The following is a 5340-nucleotide window of genomic DNA, read 5'->3' as shown; positions in this document are numbered from 1 at the left end:
CTTTCTTTATCCTCTCCTCGCTGTTCCTTTTCGAAGAAAGCATTGAGTCCAGAATTATGCAAAGATACTTGACTTCGCTCGATAGGGTTAGTGTTACTCCATCTGCTCTTCTTCGCTTTTCATCGAGGTCAAAAAGCTACCAAAGCAGCCCGAGACATTTGCATTACGTGTATGGAGAATGTGTCATAGGTGAGTCAATAGCACGGAAATGGTCAAGTCGGAACTTCATCCAAAAAAAGTTCATGATATGTGCTTGGTTGGACTGGGAGGGCATGGTACACTGGGAAATGCTCGAAAAGAGTACCACGACCAACAAGGTGCTCTGCATACATTGCCCAGCTACTCCGCGTGAATGAGACTATTCGACTGAAAATACCTGATTGACATGGTCGAACCACAATCCTTCACGACAACGCCAGGGCCCATGTTGCACAAGTTCGAATGAGAGGACCTTCAGCATCCGCCGAATTCTCTGGGCATTGCACCAACCGATTATCATATTTTCTGCTCCCTGTCAAACCATATGAAGGGCGTTTCCTTCGATAACAAAGAGGTCCTTAAAATCGGTCTCAACCACTTCTTTGACAACAGACCAGGCGATTTTTGGCGGAACGGCATCAACAAATTGGTTGAGCGGTAGGAAGAGGTTGTAAATAGCAACGGCGCATATACATATAATTGATTAACTGATTGATATAATTATTGTTTTTTCTTTAAATAAAAGTCTTCGATGAAAACGCTACGAACTTAGTATTCCTCAACCCAATAATTTTCTGAGAAAATTGTAAATATGTATTTACTTTTCATTCTATGAATCTAAGCAAAATTATTTTCTATTTGTAAGTGCATTTATAGAAATTTAGGAAAGTGTTTTACTAACTTTAAATTTGATATTTCTTTACTTACTTTTTGTAAATTTGATATTTCAGATTTTCACGTGCATTTTTAACGCATTCAATAAATCTTCATACATTTTGTACCCACTAACTCATAACTTACGTATACTGCAAACAGATATTGTACAATACATACGTGCATATGTATGTGGATAGGTATGCAAGTAAGAAATAAATATTTCGGCATTTCTTATGGCTCAATCCATATATGAATACGTGCCAGTTTTATTAATGATCGTGGGAAGGGAATGCGCGATGACGATTCGCAGAAGTGAAGCTCTCAAGCACGCTGGCTAAGTGCAGAAACACCTATGCACGCAGTAAGTATATATGTATATTAAAGTGGTCCGAAAATACTTCAGAAATATTTTCAATAGCAGAAATGTTGTAAATACGTACGAGTATATGAATGTATGTACATATGTATGGACTCGTAGTACAGTGAGTACCTGTAGATAGATTAGGCAGTTACTAGTGGCTACCATCATTTTCTGCCCCCATTTTTAAGTTGAGGAACAAATTTTAGTAGGTACTACAGTAAATAGTTTCAGCCCCTTTTTCGCATTCTCAGTATCTTTAAGAGCGTCGCTTATAAACTGACTTGGATTGCCTAATAGGGAACTAAAATGCCTCCCTTAAAGCAGCGTACAATCGTTCTATTAAAGCCTATGTACACCTAAACTTCTCGTATGTCTTCGGATCAGAAATAATTTTGATGTCTTAAGTTGTAATAAAGAATCTCTGCGATTGTTTAGGTTTCTAAAATTAGGTTTCTTTTAGACGCTTAAATTTTTTTAAATTGAACACTTTTTTATTGATTGGTTTGAAACTTTCCAAATAGCTGCACAATTACATTTTATTTGGGAATGGCTTTATTACTGAATGCAAACTTTCATTTTGATAAATAATTGTCTACTATTTTTTCGGCTAAAAATGGAACTTTCAAAAGTGTAGCATTTTTATAAAATTTTATTAAAAGACCTCACATTCATATCGACTTCTAAAGAGAAAAGTATGTACATTTCATAAAACTCATTCAATAAACCTCAACTTAAATAGATGCGAACTACCTGCCTTTTTCTAGAATATACTTATGCGCCTATTACTAGGATTACTAGGGGATTAGAGATTGTGAAAAAATAAAATATACTCGTATAATGTTTTGGTAACAATTTGCCCAAAAAACCTCACGCAGGGCACACTATTTGTAAACTGTTGGGAAAAAATTGTATACTCCACTTCAGAGATTCACATCTAATTTTATTTAAAGTTTTATTGAAGAATTTAATTAACTTAAAAACACATTGAAATTTGCAATTTGAAAAAGACGAGCCAAGAAACAACACCTAAAACTTTTTCTTCTTGATTGGCGCGATTACCGCTTACGCGATTTTGGCCGAGAGGTCGTCATCAGAATAAGCAGTTCTCATTCGAGGATTTGTTGTCGTTTTCATTGGGGAAGGATTTTTACGTGACAAGCTCCCAAACCCGGCGCACAACCAGAAATCCTCGGATGCTTCGCTTTCTCACATTAGGTTGCTCTCAAACGGATGTTCGGGAGCTACACGGAGGATATTTGGGCTAATCCCGTTAGTTGTACGCTGCTTGGACCGTATGCAGAAGAGTGGTCCTGGCCACTCCCAAGTGAATAGCGATCAGAGACTTTCCCCACTTGCGTGGACTTCTACGCACAGAACAATCCTCCTAAAACACTCAGGCTAAAAGGCTCATTATATTCGAAGTTCTGGAAAGTAAAAGGGTTAATAGTCAAGGAGGAAAGGCGAGAAGTGACAGCGAGAAAGAGATAGGATAGAATAGAGACAGAGACAGAGTTGCCTAGTCCTGTGAGAATTTTCCAGACTCTTTGGCTAATCTGAAAATATCCTCCAGTTTCAGAGAACGAATTTTACTTTCTCTCATGAAATCGGATCCCAAAATTCTAGCAAAGGCAGAACGCTCGCTGCTCAGTAAATACTCAGCGTTATCTGCTTCCTATAAGCAAGACAGGCAAATTGGGTCCTCAATGATTCCAATCGTGGTTATATGCTGACTCCATGGGCTGTGTTCTGCAATAATTCGGACCATCAACCGAACGTCTTCCCTTCCAAGTTTTAGTAGAAAGTTTGTCAGTTTTCTGTTCGCACTTGTCGCAAAACACTTTGCAGTTGTGCTGCGTTCTAAGTCGGACCATCGCTCTTTATGTAAATTGCCTACATAATCGCTGATCCACTTCTTGATTGCTGTAGAACTGATTCCGATTATTGGCTCTGGTTGGGGAATCGCTAATTCGCTGTTGGGCAATTCATCGGCAATTTCATTCACTTGAACCCCGCAGTGTTCTGGAAACCATGTACTCGTAAGTACGAGCTTATTGCGTCTTGCAACGGAATTAATTAGTAGAAAGGTCTGATGAAATTTTGAAATATTTTGGTTTTGTTGTAGTACGAACTATATTTTTATAAAAAAAAATTGTGGTCTGTTTATTGTTTTGCAATGAGATAAGCCCCGTATGCTTACTGCAAGTATAAAGACTCTGAAAAGAAGACCCATCATTTCTGCCACCCTCAATAGATCACACTAAAATTAGGCCTTTTATATTTGGCTGGAAAATCACTACCAGCGATTGTTCGTGAGCTCGAGCATCTTAAAGTAAATGAAGTTTTTGTTTATCGCACCATTACTCGTTACATGGATACTGGTAGCATCGCGAAACGTCATGGAGGTGGTCATCAAAAGACTGCAACGTCACGTGAAACGGTTCAAAAAGTGAAGAAGCGACTTGAGCGCAAACTCCGACGAAGTGCCAATCAAATGGCGAAAGAGCTGAAAATATCTGACGGGAGCATCCGCCGCATACTGAAAACTGAACTCAAAATCGAGCCTTACAACATCCAAAAGGCGACAGACTTGAAAGAGCGAAGGAGTTGCTTCGCTTGGCTGAAATCGGTCAATTTCCGAACATTGTGTTTTCTGACGAGAAAATATTTCTAATTGAGCAATTTGTAAACTCCCAAAATGATAGGGTTTATTTGACCGACCGTTCATACGAGAATTTGAGTCATCGATTGGATGAGGCAGCACCTGCCACAGCTAATGGTTTGGGCCATTGTAACCTCAGATGGGCACCGTCCAATCGTTTTCATCGAGCCTGGCGTCAAGGTAAATGCGAAATATTGCCGGGAAAGTATTCTGGAGGTTGCTTTGAAGCCGTGGGCAGACAAACATTTCGGTGGCAGACCATGGACGTTTCAGCAGGACTCGGCACCATCTCACAAAGCTCGAGTGAACCAAGAATGGCTAAAAAACAACCTTCCATGAAGCACGTCTACACAGTGGCTCTCAAATTCACCAGACGGTGGATTATTCTCTTTGGGCCATTTTGCGAGCAAGGTCCGAACTAAATGCGGGCAGCTTGCGATTCGTTTCTGGACCGCCTCAAGGTCATAGTCAAGGCAAATGTTGGTCATATCGAGCAAAAGTGAATTAATTTCTAATTTTGTATTATTTTCAGAGATTTTTTACTTTGAATTGAATAATTGTAATTTTTCAAACTAAATTTATGGCCTTTTTAATTGGTTACAGTTCGAGTGCCGTACCCTGCACATAAATCTAATTTACTTCAATAGTGCCATAAAGAAAAACAATGTTTTTTAATAAATGCGCTCTAGAAAGGCTTGTTGTTGTTGTTGTAGCAGCATAAATATTCCCCATACATATATAGGAAATGTTGTTGAAGTGACAGTCCTTGGCCGGATATAAATCCGGGTCGCTCCGCTTACGTAGAACCAACTGTCGTGTGAAGAAAGGCTCTTCATTTATGCTGTGCAAAAAATAATTTTCAACTACTCTGCGCGCATCCACGAAATATATTCTCAATTATGTGGAAATTTTACTTTGCAGCAAGCGGTTAATGAACCAACGGAGCGAGCTTGTGCGTGATAATCATTCAGTTAATACCAGGTGAGATGCATCTAATGAGAGAAAACTTGTTTCCAATACCGTTTGTCACTCTGTAGTTAATGCCAAACCTCTGAGTACTTTTCTGACGTCAACCAGCTTCGCAAATAAATCCATTTGCCGTTCGCAGGTGGCATGGAACTGTCGGAATGCGCGTCACAAAATGCAGGAAAGGCACGGCCAAATACCTAAACAAAGGTCAACTTGGTAAAATACTTAAAAGTACTACTGCTCTCTATTAATCATTCTGTATGCCACTAACTTGGATTCAGTTTTAATATTATACATTATTTCATTTAACTTTGATAATAAATAAAAAAATAATTCGAATTTATTTTGAATTTGTAAATAAATTGAAATAGTTTTAAAATATCTCATTAATTAAGTTGTGTTCCCACTAGTACTTGAGCCACCCTAATGCGCATAACTTCGAATGTAGGAACGTAAAGTCATTGACAATATTGTTGAAGAACAAAAAAAAAAGAGC

General features: G+C 38.6%; 1 long non-coding RNA gene across 1 annotated transcript; it reads left to right on the top strand.

Moving 5' to 3' along the window:
• The first annotated feature begins 936 nt into the window (after nucleotides 1–936).
• On the top strand, nucleotides 937–5092 carry LOC128860267 (uncharacterized). Its single transcript, XR_008454235.1, has 3 exons — nucleotides 937–1216; nucleotides 4479–4856; nucleotides 4913–5092. It is a non-coding gene; the product is annotated as an uncharacterized LOC128860267 (long non-coding RNA).
• The last annotated feature ends 248 nt before the right edge of the window (nucleotides 5093–5340 follow it).

The sequence above is a fragment of the Anastrepha ludens genome, chromosome 4 (genome assembly GCF_028408465.1).
Source record: "Anastrepha ludens isolate Willacy chromosome 4, idAnaLude1.1, whole genome shotgun sequence".
In the NCBI taxonomy this organism is placed as follows: Eukaryota; Metazoa; Arthropoda; class Insecta; order Diptera; family Tephritidae; genus Anastrepha; species Anastrepha ludens.
This window is presented reverse-complemented; position numbering and strand designations above follow the sequence as displayed.